The 20,495-nt window shown below is 39.2% G+C and overlaps 1 non-coding gene across 1 annotated transcript; it reads left to right on the top strand.

Annotated features, from left to right (window-relative positions):
- The first annotated feature begins 4,121 nt into the window (after nucleotides 1-4,121).
- Nucleotides 4,122-4,236, top strand: LOC136731579 (U5 spliceosomal RNA). The gene has a single exon (XR_010809573.1). It is a non-coding gene; the product is annotated as a U5 spliceosomal RNA (small nuclear RNA).
- Nucleotides 4,237-20,495: the final 16,259 nt, after the last annotated feature.

Genomic DNA, 20,495 nt, shown 5'->3' with positions numbered 1-20,495 from the left:
CATACATACATATATATGGAAAATAAACAATACGTGTACATCTCTTTCTGCATTAGTGGTGCCCTCACAGATGTGCAAGTTACATGACAGACAGACAGACAGACACACACACACTTTCACACACAGACAGACAGACACAGACACACACAGACACACACACACATACTTTGACAGACAGACAGACAGACACACGCATATTATGGGTCTTTGTTGGGTAGTGAAATGGGTAGCATCAGTCGCAGTGTGGGTAATGTCAGGGAGCCAATCATAGTCCCCGTTATTTGCATATCGTGGCGCAAAGCATTCTGGGAAAAGCAACTAAACACGTTTAGTCATGTATTTGTCCATAGTTTACACATGAGATGAAAGAGACAGTATGACGTGTTGAGCACCTGGGATTCCTCATGTGTATGTGAGGGGCAGAGGAACCGGATCCCAAGTGTGCGTCCCAGGTGCTATAGGTTTCAAAGCATGCAGGGGAATAAGCACCCCACCCTGACACCTATAGAAGACTGGATAGGGAGATATAAATAGCAATGGGGAGACTCTTGTACTTGGTGTGGCTCTATCCATATAGTGGGGCCAGCAGCCACTTAGCAGGTGCAGCAATAGAAGCTCAGCCTGGGGAGACTGGATTTAGCATTTCCTCTCCATTTTGATAACTATCCATAATCATTTCTGCAAAATACTTCTATGATACCTATGTATGTTTTTTACTTGTACTATATTATACTATCAAGTATCAGTGTACACATACAATGTGACCTGTTACATTAATACAGAAGCCACGGAAGGCCAAATCACTAATAGCCACTGTCCCCTGATATTACACTTTTTTACAATCACTTTGGCACTCATTTCAGAACCTTGATGTCATTTTTCAAAACTCTAGACACTAAACTCACACCCGATGATCAAAATGCACATTTTTCAAAACTCTAACACTTTTTTACAATTGCTTGGATACAATACACATCAACCTCAGATCATTTGTTCATTGAACTAAAATGACACAACTTAACATCAAAGTATTACCATTTCAAAATGCAATTCACACATTACATCTGAGATCACTGTCTATTCATTTCATTACAAAGATCTAACTATCAATTGATACAGCTGCTCAAAATGATAAGTGACTGTTGCATTACTCTTAATGCATAATTTTATGGAAACTGACAAACAATATTCCATGTTTCGATCATGAAAGTTTCAGGATAATGAGATCCATTGACATCAATAAACGAGGAGCATGAACCAGTTGGACTACATTATCTATGGATGTAATATTTCATCATCATTCATCATCATGTAGCACTTTTCCACACCATGTTTGCAGTGTGGAAGGAAAGTTAGAAATTCTTTCTCTAATACCTGTTTTTCTCTCTTGTATACTTAAGAAAGATAAGGTCAAGCTAGAAGGTCAGGCCAGAAGGTAGTTTGATTTCTGCTTGTTATTTACGATGAGAATCTTGGAGACAATGTCAAACAGTATGATTGAAGTGCCTGCTCCCTAATCCATGTGTTGATCTATGAACTCTGTCCTATAATGATATAAATTCTGCTTAGCTAACTTTTAAGATAACATAGTAATGACTTTCTGATTATAACCAGCTCTTTGATTTTTGTGTATAAAAGCTCTGACTGTTAAAATGAAGGCAGAGCGACTTTGGGATCTACTTGAGTCACTGTTCCTCTCCACGCTGCGTGTATTAAAGGCATTGCAACTAACGCTCCAACCTGGTTGAAGATGATTGTTCTTCCACATCAGATTTGATATTACTGTATGTATGCAGGCCCTTGTAATTGCTTTTCCAATACTGCCAACTGGTTATTGATGATTGATTTCACATTGTGGTACGAGTATCGAGTGAAATGAGTGCTATCCACCCCAGCAACACAGTGATAACATGGAGCCGGCAAGTCATCCAGGTCACAATAGAGGTCAAGCAGTGGGAGGAGGAAGACGTGGTGGTCAAAGGAATGGAAGGGGACATGCACCCCTTCTGAGAGGTGGTCGTGGGCCTCGTCATAGAGGAGGGCTTAGGCCTCACCAGAGAGGCAGCCATGGGCCTCATTTGAGAGGTGTTGGGGGAACGTGGTAGAGGACAAGGCCACGGACCAGACAGCGGCAGCAACAGCAAATAGTGTCCAGTGAAATCCGAGAAATAGTTGTAGAGCATGTTGTAAATCATGGCATGACCATGACTGAGGCAGCTACAATGATTCAATCAAACCTCAGAATCAACTCAGGATCAACTGTGGCCTCAATCATCAGAAATTTCCGTACTGAGAAGCGGCAAGTCTTCAGCATGCACTAAACATTAGGCTACTCTCAATTGTCAAATGACTGTATACTGCATACCAATGTGTAGCACAGAGTATAGTGTGCCTTTTGAAAGAAATGCAGACAGAGTGAAGCAGCTGATGACTGAGTATGTTCAGGTATGTTCAGTTTCAAGATGCCTCTTGTGAAAAATGGTTGTGAGAACCTGAACCTGAACACAGGGCTGATGGAAATTTAGAAGTACAGTAATCAATCCTTTGTTTTGCTTTTTACACTAAGCCAGGTGAGGAACACTGCAGTTGACATTTTACTGTAGTTTTGTTCTTTTTTGTAGCTAATTATTGTTGCATGGCTTCAAAGAAACCTATGGTGTGATTTGATTGTATTGCATCAATACATTTCAGATTTTGTTCAATGATTCCACTGTGTCTGTAGTATTCTCTCTACTAGTCCTTTTACAGTGATGTATTTATGTGTAGTACCATAATGAAACATGTATCACATATTTTGTACTACAATATTTAATGATTGTACGAACAACTACACAGTGAAACTATCGGTATCTTCTGTGTGGGTGATCTAAATAAATGTTACTATGGTATTTCATGATAAATGAATTATTTGAACCAACAAGTCTGCAAGTGCAAGGTTTCTTTAAAGATATGAATGCACAATGCAATGTTTTGAACATTGGACAGCCTGTGTTACAAGTGATGACCGTTTTGAGTTTTGTGTCTAGAGTTTTGAAAAATGACATCAAGGTTCTGAAATTAGTGACAAAGTGATTGTAAAAAACTGTATATTCATCCTATTTAATGTGCTCTTTTAAAATGTACTTTTCTTTTTTATGTTGCCATTTCTGTTCTACCAATGTTTCAGTTGTTAGCCAAAGATTGACAGAGTACATCTCATACACACAGGCCAGACAGCAAGGATTTCTTTTTGAAATTCAATTACAAATGCTGCATGAACTCATCAATACGATTAGAGCTCCTGAAAGCAATATAACTAACTCACTCTACAGCATCTCATTAGCAGTGAAAAGAAACCAAGAAAGCTGGGACAGTCGACTGTTTACCACTATGTAACATCACCTTTTCTTTTAATAACACTTATTAAGCACTTGGGCACTGAAGGCACCTCTTGGTTAAGTTTAGCAAGCGGGATTTCCCCCCATTCATCCATTATGCATTTCCTCAGCTGCGCAACTGCACAGGGCCTTCGTTGTCTTCATTTGCACTTCATAGTGCGCCACACATTCTCAATTCGGAGACAGGTCAGGACTGCAGGCAGGCCATGCTAGCACCCGCACTCTCTGCCTACGCAACCATGCGCTTGTAATCTGGGCAGAATGTGGTTTGGCGTTATCCTGCTGAAAAATGCAGGGACGTCCCTGGAAAAGACGATGTCTGGATGGCAGCATATGTTGCTCCAAAATGTGTACATCTCTTTCTGCAAAAATGGTGCCCTCACAGATGTGCGAGTTACATGACAGACAGACACTCATACACACTGTCACACCCACACACACACACACACTTTCACAGACAGACACACGCACACACACTCACTTTCACACAGAGACAGACACACAAACACAGAGACAGACACACACACTTACAGACACACACACACACACTCACTTTCACACAGAGACACACAAACACATACACTTTCACACAGACACACACACACATACATACATACATATATAAGGAAAAGAAACAATACATTTAAAAATCACAAAAAGATGTAATAAAGTACAGAAAATCTAAATGTAATAAAATGTGATCTTTAATACATACAAATATGTATGGCTGGTCGGATGCGTCTTGGACTCGGGTTCCTCTTCATTACGTATAATGCTTTTGCCTTTTGCTATAGCTTTCCGTGGAGGGGATCGTGGGTGAGTTTGTACCATTCTTGGGAGGCTCTGCCTTGTTGGGGCGGAGCTGTGATCCAGGTGAACAGCAGATCGGACATAGGTGGGCATGTGGGCGGAGGAGGAAGGCCGGTCAAGCAAATAAGCTTGCTAAGGTACGCAGCAGCAGCAAGCAGCCCCACCATCCAGTCAGCCAGCCAGTCTGGCTGGCAGTGACTGAGTGGTTGACAGACGGCAAGCAACGGAATGTACGTGCTCTGTGATGTCATAGGAGTCACCTGAGAGAGATGTTTGTGATGTCATCGCTGAGCTGGCTGGCTCTGTGTGTCTTGCTGGCTGTGTGTGTGTGTGTGAGAGAGAGAGAGACTTTTTGACTTTTATCAGACTTCATTGCCTGTTTGCAACACGCAATAATTCATACAAAAGAAAATAAATAAATAAATAAAAAATAGTGTTCCCCTTTGTTTGTCTCCCCCCAACAAGCATTAACTCCGCCACTGATCTGTACACTTTTAAAGAAAGCAACCCAATACACACAACAAAACAACCATCAAATACTAAACCCTATAAATGAATTACATAATAAAAACCAACTCCCCGTCATACAATTCACAAAGGGCATCATTAATACACCAGACCTGTTCAAAACTCTCCAAATCATTCATCAGCCTGTAATAGTTAAACTCTAGTCTGACTCTGCACTTGACCAGCATGGCAAACACTCTCACTGCATCCTCACTGCCCTCCCCACACACTCTGTTCTTCCTAGTCTTATAGACGGCCATTTTAGCCTGGCCCAGCAAGAAGTTTACCAGCTGGTCCACATGTTTGGTCTTTCTGGTGTATCGCGCCCCTAAAATAAAAACCTTTGTGTTAAAAATCAGGTTAAGATCAGTAAAAAGACGAGTTAAAAGACTAAAAATGGGTGACAACCGAGAGCAAGTGCTGAAACAGTGAAACACGGTCTCTCTCTGAGCACAGAATGGGCAGGCGTCGGACACAGCAGGGTTAAGAACAGTAATAAAAGAATTGACAGCAATAATGGTGTGTAACACCCTCCACTGCAGATTGCCAGCTCTCTTATTGAGGGGGGCTTGTACAGGCTTCTCCAGGCGGGCGCAGTGTCTTCCCCCAGCCCCAGCCTGTAAAGTAATTTTAGGAATCACAAAGAAACAGTTGAAAGTGCTAAATAAGTATTTTGATGCACCATATTAATTTAGGAAATTTACATGTTGTTTTTCATCAGCTTCTGTATCTGATGGCTCCACATCACTGGCTGGATTGACAGCAACGACACTCTAAAAAAAGAAGTGTTAAGTTTGAGCATTCAGGACTTGTTTTGAAGATCCTGAATATCACTGGTCCACAATTTATCTGTGAAACTATGGGTTAATCTCCATATACAAAATACCTTTCACACACACTTTAAATTTACAACTAAATTCACATGTTGATGTCTTTCGTCAGCTTCTGTATTTGATGGCTCAATATAACTGGTTGCATTAACAGCAACGGCACACTACAAGAAAATAACATTATATTTAAACATTCAGGACTGGTTTAGCATCACCTCGAATATCCCTAGCCCTTGAGGTCGATTGTTATTGTGGTCTTCAAGACCAGTGCTTCTCAACCTTAGTCCTGGAGGAGGCCCACTGTCTGCTGATTTTCATTACAACAACATTGTAGGTTATATCAGTGACTGTGGTCCTAAAGTACCCCTATGCCTGCTGTTTTTTTTCCAGTTGAGCTCTTAATTACCTAATTGGCTTAACTGAAACCATTTAACCCTTTTCCCAGGTCTTTGGTTGTTGATGAGTTACAAAGAGCTGGATTGTGGCCCGCCATGACTGGAAGTGAAGAACACTCACTCTAGGCCTTTAACTTAATGTTCATATGTAGGGGCCTATCCATCTGATTTGTTTTTGCACATTTATTAACAGAAAAATTGATGGTATGTGAAATCATCTGAGCTGAAAAATATAATGTTCCACCAATAATAAAATAAATGTATTAATTAAAATTATAGAGATAATAGAATGTTCACAGATTATTAGTTCAGAAAACAAAATATTTTTTTATATCTTAAATAGAATTAACACTCAAATCAGTTGTAGGGTAAACAAGGTCTATTTTTTGGATTGATTTTATAATTATACATGTATGGCTGCATGAAGCTTACCTGAGAATCTGATATTTTAGTAACTTTGTTGCTTCTTGTTGGGTAGTCCACGTTTGCCGCCGTTCTTTTTCTGTAAATGTAAATCAAAAGGCAATAATTACATACTGTAATTAAAATACAAAAAGTATAAACATTGTATTATTATTTTTTTATCCTGTTTCTCCATCTCGATGCTGTTCTTTTTGGAATTGCATATCTAGGTTTACTTAAATACTGTTTATAAGATTGTAAACTCATCATCCAAATTTCTTCATTTGCCAAACTTTATGTAGTGCGCTTGCAGTTTCAGAAGAAGAAAAAAAACTGTAACAGATGGGATATGTAGTACTTTATACTCGAGTGGTCTATGCGATTACACCCTGTTGGTGTTGTACTTCTAACATACTCTTATAACATGGTAGGTGGTGGTGAGGGCGCTAAAAACTCGTCATACTTGACTGGCATTTGTAAGAACGATTTATTGGGTGTTGTGCTTTACAATAAAATCCCCCAAATCACAAAATAAATTAAACCAGATATAATTTAACTTCAGTTTTGATTCAGTGTTGGCTGTTCATCTTAATTTGTATGGTCAAAGCACAGTATTTTTATGACAAATAAATATAATCCCCAAATATCTGTGGACATAATGCAGGGTTTTATTTATTTTATTTTTATTTTAGGAAAAGAAGGCGAACTAAGAAGAAAACTTAATGACCTAACAAAAATGCCCTGTCCTAAAATGAAGAGAGTACCTAAACCAAACAAAAAACTTCAAATTTCAGATGATAGTGACCTTGATGAACCACAGTTACCGGTGAGATAATTACTGCAAATATTAAATAAATGTATTGCAGGATTGTTTTATTTAAATCATTTTCATATATATATATATATATTCATTTTAAACTCTTTTCCTCTCTGAATACAGCACAAAATAAGAAAGAAAACCGATGGAGCTTCAAGAATTAGATCCCGTCATATTCTACAGACATTTAAAGAGTCCAGTGAAGTTGAGCTACAGCAAAAAGTTAAGCAGCTCGAAAAGGAAAACACTTAAAAAGACCTTACCTTGATAAATGTTATTCTTCAGTAATTTAGATTCCAGAGTAATGTATTATAGTTGATCATACTGAAGTAATCTAGAACCACAATACAGACTCTTAATGTGCACTGTCTAATAGTTTAATAATACTGATTATTAAATAAAGTTTTTCAACATAACTTCATAATCCTACATTAATGACTATATGCATTACATTAGACCTGGTAATTCTTGTATTTTATCTCTTTTATTTTTTTGTAGCTAATGTTAATGACCCACAAAAAGGTCAGTTTGCCAATAACATAGAGCAAGTCTCTCAAGTATAATTGCAGGCATTGATGGTTTTGTTTTCACTTTGTATTAAATATATTACTAGAAATGATTATCATTTAATACTAAGGTTTTTTTCTCCAGAGATTCCAGACCTTTTGGACAATCTGAAAAAAATTGTAACAAAAGCCACATTTATCAGCAATGAAGACAAAAGTGTGTCACCATCAAGTGGTTCTGACAGCCCCACAGCAAATTGTTCTGAATCTGACAAAGAATCACCAAAACAGGTATAACACTCTTGGTCTACAATATTACAAAGACAAGGTAAAAATATATATATTGAAAACAAATATTGGTTGTAAACAATCTAATGATGCTACATTATCAGTTATATTCATAGTTATAGTTGATAATAAGAATGTAATTGAATTATGGGTGTCACAGATTCACTGACTTTATTATGTCTGTAAATTAATAAACTTAGAATTGAGACATACTGTGGTCTTTAATAACACATTTCTGTAACAAAATCACAGCCTTACTGATAATGTATTCCACTTAACATAATATAAGAATAGTTTGGGGATAAACTTGTTTTTTATTTACCATTGTCTTTTAGGTGGAAATATTCCCAGGCACTGGAGTTTACATTGACAAACTGTCCTGGATCCTTGCAGAGAGGTGCAGCACGAATACGTCATATGCAAGAACCCTGACGGTTGCTGTCTTTGACTTTCCAACATTACTAAAGAGCAATCTTCGTGGTGGTGGCAGCAAGAGAGATCCAACTTCGGAGACATTAAGATCCTCATTGATGTTATTGAGGATCATATACAGCTGCCTTCGGAAGGACACGACGTGTTTCAGTTGCGGGGCTTTGCAGCCCAGCGGGACCCTCTTAATGCCGGACATCAGCTGCCCGAGCCGGTGCGGATGAACGGAGGGACGTTAGACAGCGTTACCTTCCGGGCAGGAGCAGCGAGCGGCAACACCGGGGTGAAAGTGTCGTCTAACACTGTGCCATTAGCCACTAGCTGATTGAGCAGATCAGTGGTTTTTAAGAAGATAACAATGGCAGCAGACTTGATATTTTCACACCCTGCTACCTCCCCAACCGCTAACACACACTGCTCTAGGGGGCAGAACTGCACCGGAGCGATCTTGACTCCATGGCGTCGGGTCAGTTTTTCAAAAGACGCATTCAGGGGGTCCGACCCCCCGACCCGGGAAGAACTACCGGTACTCCCCCCTCCCCTCCCCTGTTCCCCCACAATAAGAAAAGCACTGAAAACAGAAGACAAAATAAACAAACTGAAAAAAGTAAAGCAACAAAAAAACGCAGCCAAAGGACAGAGCTCTCAGCAGCACTCCCGCTCACTGCAGACCCCTCCCACACACTCCCAGCTGAGAGAGAGAGAGAGAGAGAGAGAGAGAGAGAGAGAGTTAGTGTCTGTCTGTCTCTCTCTCTCTGTAGATGCATCATAGGGAACATATGTAACAATCTCTCTTTTTGTTTACCAAAAATGAGAATGAACGTATTTCAAGTGGGTGTTGCCTTGGTTGGAAACGTTTTAAGATTATTTATGAAGTGTAAAGTGGATTTGTCTCAGTTCTCCGTAGTTTTCAATGTATGTGCCATTCAGTAGCGTTCATGTTACAGATGTGCCCTATGCAGTGGTAGGGTCAATAAAATGTCAGTAAAACTTTATTTTAGCAATTATGGAGGGGAAGAACTGCAAATAGCGGGTCCCCACTAATTATCTAACTTACCAACAACGTTTCAAATTAGGTCTTGCGAAGCTGCCAAATAATGCTGTATAATCGTATGTGTCTTCATACACCGGCTGCTATAGTCTGATAGCTTTGATTATATATACATATTTTCTCGTGAACCACAAATGCTATTTGCTTGATTTTTACAGAGTATGTTATAAATACCATTGTTATGAAGCCTGACAAATTGTATGCTGTAATTATGAATATTTTCAAATCATTTGTTTGTTTTTCCTAACATGTTACAAATGTTCCCTATGTGAAAGATGCATTATATCTTAATAACGTCTAAACAATTAAAGATATACAGATTATTATTTTCGGTAAAGTTATAACACATTGCTATTAACTATGTGTGTCAGTAAAAGTTTAAAAAATCCTAATAATTTTTTATTGATCCTGCAAAATAGGTGTTTAGGGAACATTTGTAACATTAGGGTTACGATTTGCCATAGACGCGGAATGAGTTTGATTGTGATGTTAAATGGGGTTTAAAGACGCAGTCGCCTCGGTGCTGATTACTATTGCTGTGTTTCTCCACTTCTACTCCATGCTTGGGAACGCCCACATCCAGTGACGTCAAAACCGGTGGAAAAGCGGGCCGGTTCAAAAAAGATCAGCTGGATCCCAGGCCGAGCAGCAGCTCCGGCTCCAGCACCGGCACCATGTCGCTGGAAAAGCGCTAAGTGAGCTCACAGTGAGCTCAGTGTAATGTCTGCTCTGGTGAGCTCACAGTGTGACCTAGTCGTGAGTTCACGTCTTCACTGGGTAGTCCTTGACAACTTAATTGACTCAATTCTTGGGCTTAATTGGTCAAAATGACCATTGGTTGAAGGTACTCAGGGACTGATGTGTAGAGAGACTTATTAAACCTGCAGGATTGTGGTTTTCCCAGAACAGAATTAACCAGTGTAGCGTTATGTTGGGTGTATTCTGATAAGAGCATTTTAGCTCTGAGCTGAAGCACTGATCTAAAGAAGACCTCTCCCCCCAAATTTATCAGATTTCCTTAACTCATCAGCATGTGAACTGGTTTACATCAAAGTGACAGTCTTGGGAGGATGGCACCGAGAATGGGCCAAATAGCTTGGAATCCCTGCTGTGAGATGTCTGGGGAAGGGGGCCTGTAGGAAATAAAAACTCTTTGAAATGGACGAGAGCCGAAATCCCGACACAGAGCTACGAACCCGTGCCAACCGGCATTTCCAAAAGATGGCATGGATTGACATCAGTCATAAATCAAGCCCCCCTCCAATAGGACACTGGGGGCTGAAGCCGAAATCCAATCTCACAAACTAAAGAACCAATCACCTATTGATCTGACAGGCGTATAAAGGGTAACGCACGGCATCTCTCTCTCTCTCTCACCTAAACCAGTAACTCGCTGCCACAGCTCAACTTGTATCTCTGTTGCCAGAACCGGAACCATAAACCAACTAAGTCTTTACCAGCAACAGAAGGGTTAAACTGGGAGAAGGAGATTGAGCCGTACGAATAATTATTTTAAAGGACTTTATTAAATAAAGAACTTTAAAGACTGCGCTGCCCGCCTGTGCCCAGCCATCCAGCTGGACAATTGACTAAGTCGACTGAATACGAAAGTCATTTAAATAGCTATTTGAGTCTTAAGAAACTTGACCCTTGGAACGAACAGGGCCCTGCTTTCCTCAAAGACTTTGTCTTCAAGTAACTACGGTGGAACCCTGCTTACAAAGAAGATTTTGTGCACAACCTTGGAGCCTTCAAACCAGTGGAAAATCTGTTTGGAAAAGACTCTACATTCGCGAAACCCCAACTTCCAGGTGCATCGACTGAGTGGAAGTTCTTGGACAAAGCCGAACCGGACTGCCTTTGTTCCAAACCACACAGACCTCGTGCCGTGTGCTGTTATCTGAGCCCGAAGCCAGAGAGGCCTCTCTGTGACGAAGTTCACATAAGTTTAACAGTTTGGAGTTTGTGATTCATGACATTTGAGAAATCAATTAGAAATGTTAATCTGTGATTCATAACTCTAGAATGTGTAATATCATTTAGTTTTCTTAAATATAAATGTGTGTTGCATTCAACTGTTTTGTTGATAATTTTAGAAATAAAATCTGTCAACGCCGAGAAATATCTTCTCATTCCTGTTTAACTGTTTAGTCTGAAATTGACACAAGTTAATAGACACCAGATTATAGGTGGCCCTGCCTATCCTTAATCATTGAATAATAATCAGTTAAGGGAAATTGTGGTAACAAGTAATGATAGGATCTTTCTCTCCACCTAAACGTTAATGAGACTGATATATATATAACGAGAAGTTACCTGACATAAATACTAACCTGCGTAGTTATTGAATGTCTGACTAACAATACTAATGAGAGACTCACCTTCGTCTTACTAACCGGTATTGTAGTCAATGTGTTTATAACCTTTTTTGTTTAATGATTTGTGTGTTATCATATGCGATCCCATGGTCTTTGATTTGGTCACGGAAGTGATTTGTCTTTGATTTGTTGATCTAGAGTTGAATTTTAATTAGTTTTTCCCTTTTGTATAATTAGTGTAGTGCTACATTTAGTCTTTGTTTTTGAATAAATTTGACAATTTATATCTTTGGAATTGGTGTCTGCGTCCAATTATTACAGAAATTGAGTTCTACAAGATTCCAGGATTCGTGATAAGGTGATACTATAAATTCACTTCTTTAATTGAATTTTATAAGTGTACCTTACGCTACACCTTTGACCACCACGTCTTCCTCCTCCCACTGCTTGACCTCTATTGTGACCTGGATCACCTGTCGGCTCCATGTTATCGCTGTGTTGTTGAGGTGGATAGCACGCATTTCACTCGATACTCGTACCACAATGTGAAATCAATCATCAATAACCAGTTGGCAGTATTGGAAAAGCAATTACAAGGGCCTGCATACATACAGTAATGTCAAATCTGATGTGGAAGAACAATTCCTTTATCCCTCTGTTCTCCACCAGGGTTGTGCTGATCGCCTCGATTGGCAAGTTTGCAGTGTGAGGAGTGGATCCATGTCGTCGTTCCTAGGCACTTCACAGCTGTGTGGGTGGTCAGGAGCACCTGGTAGGGCCCTGTCCACCTGGGCTGTTGGGAGGACTTTCTCTTGTGTGCTTTGATATACACAGTCATCTTGCTGGAAGGGGTGGTAAACCTGCTGGGATGGTTCAGTCTGGGCGGCTTTCATCTGTGAATGGACAGCTTCGAAAGCACGTGTTAGTCCCATACAAAAAGACAACATAGCATCATCCATCAAGTGGATGTCCATTTCCCTTACAGACAATGGAGGAGTGATGGAGAGTCTCATAAGTCATCCCATAATAATCTCACACGGAGAAAGACCTGTTTTTCTCAATTTGCTGACGATTTCATTGTCATTAGGACTATAGGAAGGGGATCTGGACGTTTGAGTCCTGTTTGTTTGCATATATTAGACAGCTTATTCTTTAATATCCCATTTTGTTTCTCCACTGCTCCAGCTGACTGAGCCTGATGGGGCAGTGAAAATGTTGTTTACCTCGCAGGGCTTTGCATAGTTCCTGCACTATTGTCCCAGTGAAGTGAGTGTTCCTATCACTGGAAATTTCCCTGGAATGCGAAATCTACATATAACATCCCTTAACTGTATTTTTGCTACTTTTACTACTTCAGCCTTCCTACGGGATAGGCTTCAACCCATTTAGAACACCTATATATTATTACAAGTATATATTCATATCCACAACATTTAAGCTTTTGAACACAATCTATTTGCATATTGCAGGATTATGAGCTTGACAAATGTGGCAAGTTCTACAATATTGCTAAGCTGTTACTATAAAACCTGGGGCAAACCAATTTAAAAGACTGATGCACACATCCCCCCTTTGCCCGTGTGGCCAACACCATGCGCCACATGGGCAAACCAGGGAAAGAGTGCCTGTGAGGCAACCAATGCATTAGCAAATGTTTGAGCTCTCTTATGGAAGGTGCAGTGGCCAGTTGCAATTTCCTGGAGCTTTTACAGGGCATCTCAAATTAAATTTCATCCAGCCCCAGGTCATAAAAGTCAAACCCTAGTTACGACATACATAACACATACATTTTGTTGCTTCAAAGAGAATACAAAAGTCAGCAAAACATTCTTTTTTACAAATTCAGTTTGTAAACTGTATTGTACATATATTTGTTGCGTTTTGATTTATAAACATTATACATTGTACAAATCTTAAGTGAAGGGCAATGGACTGATTCTGACTTCATGGCTGTCATTCTATTCATTTGAATAATGTGACATCTCCACTAATAGTACATTATAAATTAAACTATCAATAGAAGAATATGTGCTACTGCGGACGTCATCTGAGCAGTTTCACAATATATTGTAGATTCCTATAATCTGGAAAACCTTTAATTATAGTATTTTAACTTATTTCTCCACTGAGTCAAGCATCACTTCAGCGTAGTGGACCTCAGCATTGGTCTGTTCAAGTTGCTGTGAGGCTGTCTTTAAAGCCGCGCCCTCGGCCTACTGTGTCTCAACAAGAACACCAGCATCTTCTCCATATGGGTCAGACATCGGTTCCTTCAGGACACGATTCATAATATGCATATCTGCCATGTGGAATAAATCAGTCTGAAGACACAATGTGTGGTTCACACAACATCAGAGATCGTCCTTATAAAAGGCATCTCTATCACATTAGTTGACATTCGCACAATCTATAAGGTTTCTAGTAAAGGGACAATTCAAAATAATAATAATCTTGATTCCAATTTATCTCATTTATCAAATTATTTCAGTACAGCACTCAGCTGTCGTCAGCAGCATCATATCTCCTGTGTTTATTGAATCAGCTTTACTTCCTAGTGTAGATACTCTTTTTGTGTGGAGTTGTCAAAGTTTCAAAACAATGTGCTTATCTTTGTCCTTTTATCTAACTTAAATACCTGAGAACATTACAATAACTATTACAGCAGCTCCTTCAACACCATAGTTAATAGTAGTTGGGTAAATGATGGCAGTTATTAATCTTTGTTTCTCAATTCATTTTTTACCAATAAACCATAATTTGAAATTATTTCCATACTCCTATTATTCCTATTTTCATTATTATTAGTTTTATGCGGTTGTCATCTAGTATGTGATGTATTCGTCTGTATCAACATCAATATTATTATCATTATTAATACAAGCAGTGTAAATTACCATTCATTACACTCTTGCTCTGTTTGTAATAAGTTATGAACCCTTACACGTACTTACAGTCTCTGCCTTGTCTCTGACTTCTCTCTCTCTCTCTCTCTCTCTCTCTCTCTCTCTCTCTCTCTCTCATCTCAGGCTGCTTGTCTGCTCAGGCGAACAGGGGGAGCAGAGGAGCACATACGGCCCTTGCCCCCTGCCCCCCTCTTCCTAATTGATAGGGTATTTCTGTTTGTGAAAGGACTATTTCCAAACAGTTTTATAACTTGCCATGACTATGTTTCATTAAATTAGTTATGTTACACCTTTAGTTATACCTGTAGTAACTTCATTATTTTCCCTCATATTCCAGTCAATCACCATCAGAGTCTCTCGTGGCAGTACATTTGTCTCACACAGAACAAACTCTCCTTTCTCAACCGCTTTCAATTTTGGATAACATCGCACTGCATCCCAACAGCTGTTCTTTCTCCTATTCGTAATTTCTTACAAGAAAATGCAAGTTATATTTGATCGATTTGTATTATTACTATTTATATACATTTCACTACATTATTGTAGTTAATGAATGTATTTAATCTTTGGAAAATAAGCCTTTTCATTATTCTGAATAATGATGTCCAGGTACTTCAGGAAAGCACATTTTCAAAAAATGTGTCCAGTCAATGATTTCCCCAACTAAGAACCTGCGTGGGCACTAAGACTGTCCTCCTGCGTGGCTCATGTCTTTATTGTGTCACTTCCTCCTATTGAAGTCCAATCTACACCAGTACAGGTTCAGAAGAACTGTTCCCGAATCCAGATTGAACTGATCAATAGTTAATTTCTTACCTACACATTGTATTTAGGGATCTATTACTAGGGATTTAAAAACTCTTCATTGTGGAACTCATAGCTTCCAAATGAGCACATCGTTAATTTCCTGGAGTATCTGGTTATCTATTTATCAATATGTAAGAAACCTTCACCGAATGTTTGTGGTTGCCTCGGATTCCTATTTCTAAATTTGGCTCTAATTCCATTTCTAACATGTTACTTTTAACTTCTGTATTCGTAAGACCTATTTAAATAACTTAATTTTGTATTATTATTTCTGTTTGCAATAGCATTCTGTGTACAGTTAAATGCTGACTTTCTTGTAGGTCTGTTATTACAACATATTTAACTGGCGTTTTTTAGCTATCATTCTGTAACTATTTGTGACTTATGACTCTCTTAGTCATATTCTGGACTATACAGTACATGAAAAAGTCAAAATATGGACATTTACCTTGCGCAAACTGAAAACGTACAAACATACAAAGAGACACATATTAATTTATATCCATAGTAAATTCAGATACCATGGTTTTGGTTGGCATGTTATATTGACCTGCAGTGTCTCAAACTACCCTTATTTATTACTTATCTAGTAATTTTCCTTCAGTATCTTGAGGACTGTCATTTATACTGAAAAACATATATATATATATTTTTAATTTGTCTTCGGGGCATTCAGATTGAATTATGCCTGTTGTCTTTTCTTTCTTTTCTCTAACAAATGTTTTAAGATAGCTAGCTTTGGTTTCTCATTTCTTAATGCTTTGTATTCCTATTTTGCAAAACCGTTTTTAGGTGCTCAAGTCTATCTGAATCAAAAGTCCCATCTTCTGGAAACCTTAATTTTCTGTCACCTATTGTCCAGTCAAACGCACCGCTTCACTCCATAGTTATCATACATGTACCTTACATGTGTACCTTTAAGTGGCGGGTCGCCCATCTTACTAGAGCTGTTCCCACACAGTAACACGTTTTCCCATTTTCTATGTATCGTTTTGTACACAACAACCAAGGCGTGCAAGCCCGCAAAATAACAATAAACGACAGGGGAGAAAAAATAGCAAAAAACAAGAAAACACAAATAATACTAAATCCTATATAGGAATAACAACAAACATGCTTTTCAATGTTTGCATTTATAGAACTTGTATATAACTTAATGACTTTTCTTCATTTACCATAAACACTATAAACTTCTATAAACTATAAACACGTTATTTTATATTATCACCGGCGTATCAGATATTGAACAATTAATTAGCGCTCCTTTTTTTTTTTTTTTCTAATAGTAGGTCAAACCCACTTAAGCCTGCGGGAACCCAGACAGGAAAACACAGTCCTGTTCCTTCACAAACAAGAAGACACAGTCAAGTCTATGGTAACCCTAAGAAACCATGCTCCTCGGTTATTGGTGTCAATGGATCTCATTATCCTGAAACTTTCATGATCGAAACATGGAATACTGTTTGTCAGTTTCCATAAAACTATGCATTAAGAGTAATGCAACAGTCACTTATCATTTTGAGCAGCTGTATCAATTGATAGTTAGATCTTTGTAATGAAATGAATAGACAGTGATCTCAGATGTAATGTGTGAATTGCATTTTGAAATGGTAATACTTTGATGTTAAGTTGTGTCATTTTAGTTCAATGAACAAATGATCTGAGGTTGATGTGTATTGTATCCAAGCAATTGTAAAAAAGTGTTAGAGTTTTGAAAAATGTGCATTTTGATCATCGGGTGTGAGTTTAGTGTCTAGAGTTTTGAAAAATGACATCAAGGTTCTGAAATGAGTGCCAAAGTGATTGTAAAAAAGTGTAATATCAGGGGACAGTGGCTATTAGTGATCTGGCCTTCCGTGGCCTCTGTATTAATGTAACAGGTCACATTGTATGTGTACACTGATACTTGATAGTATAATATAGTACAAGTAAAAAACATACATAGGTATCATAGAAGTATTTTGCAGAAATGATTATGGATAGTTATCAAAATGGAGAGGAAATGCTAAATCCAGTCTCCCCAGGCTGAGCTTCTATTGCTGCACCTGCTAAGTGGCTGCTGGCCCCACTATATGGATAGAGCCACACCAAGTACAAGAGTCTCCCCATTGCTATTTATATCTCCCTATCCAGTCTTCTATAGGTGTCAGGGTGGGGTGCCTATTCCCCTGCATGCTTTGAAACCTATAGCACCTGGGACGCACACTTGGGATCCGGTTCCTCTGCCCCTCACATACACATGAGGAATCCCAGGTGCTCAATACGTCATACTGTCTCTTTCATCTCATGTGTAAACTATGGACAAATACATGACTAAACGTGTTTAGTTGCTTTTCCCAGAAAGCTTTGCGCCACGATATGCAAATAACGGGGACTATGATTGGCTCCCTGACATTACCCACACTGCGACTGATGCTACCCATTTCACTACCCAACAAAGACCCATAATATGCATGTGTCTGTCTGTCTGTCTGTCTGTCAAAGTATGTGTGTCTGTGTCTGTTTGTGTGTGTTTGTGTGTCTGTCTCTGTGTGAAAATGTGCCTGTCTCTGTGTGAAAGTGAGTGTGTCTGTGTCTGTGTCTGTCTGTCTGTGAAAGTGAGTGTGTGAAAGTGTGTGTGAGTGTCTGTCTGCCTGTCTGTCTTTGAAAGTGTGTGTGAGTGTCTGTCTGTCATGTAACTTGCACATCTGTTAGGGCACCATATGCAGAGATGTACACATATTGTTCCTTTTCCATATACACTCACCTAAAGGATTATTAGGAACACCATACTAATACTGTGTTTGACCCCCTTTCGCCTTCAGAACTGCCTTAATTCTACGTGGCATTGATTCAACAAGGTGCTGAAAGCATTCTTTAGAAATGTTGGCCCATATTGATAGGATAGCATCTTGCAGTTGATGGAGATTTGTGGGATGCACATCCAGGGCACGAAGCTCCCGTTCCACCTGTAGCGTAAGGTACACTTATAAATTTCAATTAAAGAAGTGAATTTATAGTATCACCTTATCACGAATCCTGGAATCTTGTAGAACTCAATTTCTGTAATAATTGGACGCAGACACCAATTTCAAAGATATAAATTGTCAAATTTATTCAAAACAAAGACTAAATGTAGCACTACACTAATTATACAAAAGGGAAAAACTAATTAAAATTCAACTCTATATCAACAAATCAAAGACAAATCACTTCCGTGACCAAATCAAAGACCATGGGATCGCATATGATAACACAAATCGTTAAACAAAAGAGGTTATAAACACATTGACTACAATACCAGTTAGTAACATGAAGGTGAGTCTCTTGTTAGTATTATTAGTCAGACATTAAATAACTACGCAGGTTAGTATTTATGTCAGGTAACTTCTCGTTATATATATATCAGTCTCATTAACGTTTAGGTGGAGAGAAAGATCCTATCATTACTTGTTACCACAATTTCCCTTAACTGATTATTATTCAATGATTAAGGATAGGCAGGCAGGCCACCTATAATCTGGTGTCTATTAACTTGTGTCAATTTCAGACTAAACAGTTAAACAGGAATGAGAAGATATTTCTCGGCGTTGACAGATTTTATTTCTAAAATTATCAACAAAACAGTTTAATGCAACACACATTTATATTTAAGAAAACTAAATGATATTACACATTCTAGAGTTATGAATCACAGATTAACATTTCTTATTGATTTCTCAAATGTCATGAATCATGAACTCCAAACTGTTAAACTTATCTGAACTTCGTAGCAGAGAGGCCTCTCTGCCTTCGGGCTCAGATAACAGCACACGGCACGAGGTCCGTGTGGTTTGGAACAAAGGCAGTCCGGTTCGGCTTTGTCCAAGAACTTCCACTCAGTCGATGCACCTGGAAGTTGGGGTTTCGCGAAAGTAGAGTCGTTTCCAAACAGATTTTCCACTGGTTTGAAGGCTCCAAGGTTGTGCACAAAATCTTCTTTGTAAGCAGGGTTCCACCGTAGTTACTTGAAGACAAAGTCTTTGAGGAAAGCAGGGCCCTGTTTGTTCCAAGGGTCAAGTTTCTTAAAACTCAAATAGCTATTTAAATGACTGACACTTTCGTATTCAGTCGACTTAGTCAATTGTCCAGCTGTAAAACTCCACTGATCAGGTGGGTCTGTAAAGTTATTTATTTAATAAAGTCCTTTAAAAGAATTCTTCGCTCAATCTCCTTCTCCCAGTTTAACTCTTCTGTTGCCGGCAAAGACTTGGTTGGTTTCTGGTTCCGGTTCGGGCAACAGAGCTACAGGTTGAGCTGTGGCAGCGAGTTACTGGTTCAGGTGAGAGAGAGAGAGAAAGAAAGGCCGTGTTTGTCCTTTATAGTCTGTCAGATCAATAGGTGATTGGTTCCTGCGTTCTTGAGATTGGATTTCGGTTTCAGCCCCCAGTGTCCTATTGGAGGGGGGCTTGATTTATGACTGATGTCAATCCATGCCATCTTTTGGAAATGCCGGTTGGCCTGGGTTCGTAGCTCTATGTCGGGATTTCGGCTCTCATCCACTTCAAAGAGTTTTTATCACCCACAGGCCCCTTTCTCCAGACATCTCATAGCAGAATAACAAACTATTTGGCCTCTTCTCGGTGCCATCCTCCCCAAAACTGTCACTTTGATGCAAACCAGTTCCAAGCTGATGAGCAAAGGAAATCTGATAACTTTGGGGGGGAGAGGTCTTCTTTAGATCCGTGCTTCAGCTCAGAGCCCAAATACTCTTATCCAAATACACCCAACATAACGCTACACACCCCATCCCAAAGATGCTCTATTGGGTTGAGATCTGGTGACTGTGGGGGCCAGTTTAGTACAGTGAACTCATTGTCATGTTCAAGAAACCAATTTGAAATAATTCGACCTTTGTGACATGGTGCATTATCCTGCTGGAAGTAGCCATCAGAGGATGGGTACATGGTGGTCATAAAGGGATGGACATGGTCAGAAACAACGGGCCGTGGCATTTAAACGATGCCCAATTGGCACTAAGGGGCCTAAAGTGTGCCAAGAAAACATCCCCCACACCATTACACCACCACCACCAGC

The sequence above is a fragment of the Amia ocellicauda genome, unplaced genomic scaffold (genome assembly GCF_036373705.1).
Source record: "Amia ocellicauda isolate fAmiCal2 unplaced genomic scaffold, fAmiCal2.hap1 HAP1_SCAFFOLD_33, whole genome shotgun sequence".
NCBI lineage: Eukaryota > Metazoa > Chordata > Actinopteri > Amiiformes > Amiidae > Amia > Amia ocellicauda.
Note: the sequence above shows the minus strand (reverse complement) of the source record. Positions and strands in the feature narration are given on the sequence as shown.